The 517-nt window shown below is 35.0% G+C and overlaps 1 protein-coding gene across 1 annotated transcript in view; it reads left to right on the plus strand.

The window, feature by feature from the left end:
• Positions 1-517, plus strand: part of smc5 (structural maintenance of chromosomes 5) — a 17,261-nt gene that overhangs the window by 10,354 nt on the left and 6,390 nt on the right. The window lies entirely within an intron of this gene.

Consider the following 517-nt stretch of genomic DNA (forward strand, 5'->3'; position numbering starts at 1 on the left):
TTTTTTTTTTTTTTTTTTTTTACATCAAAACATGTAAACCAATTCTATTAGACCCCAAACACAAGTACAAATGTGATGCTGAAAAGTAGTTTATTAGGGGATCTTTAATTAGTCAAAAGGCCCAACAGGCACAGAACATTTCCCTCGGTATCTTGTCATATGTTGGCATATACTGTATGCATAGATGGCAAAAGCACTAACTTTCCGTACTTAAGTAGAAGTACAGAGACTTGTGTTAAAAATACTCTGGTAGAAGTACTGATTTAATTCTTTACTCAAGTAAAAGTTACAAAGTACAGGCTTAGAAGTGTACCTAAAGTATTAAAATAAAAGTAACCTTGCGAATGACAATCATTTTTTATGCATACCTACCTGGACCACACAGATGTTACCAGAGTGCATGCTGAGAAACTTCAGTGGACATGGAAAAAAGGCTCTTTATACTACATTTAAATGGATGTCTGCCAACAGGGCTAAAACATCCCACACATTATTATTGTGACAGAGACTGGGACTC

Source organism: Etheostoma spectabile, chromosome 7 (genome assembly GCF_008692095.1).
Source record: "Etheostoma spectabile isolate EspeVRDwgs_2016 chromosome 7, UIUC_Espe_1.0, whole genome shotgun sequence".
NCBI classification, from domain to species: domain Eukaryota; kingdom Metazoa; phylum Chordata; class Actinopteri; order Perciformes; family Percidae; genus Etheostoma; species Etheostoma spectabile.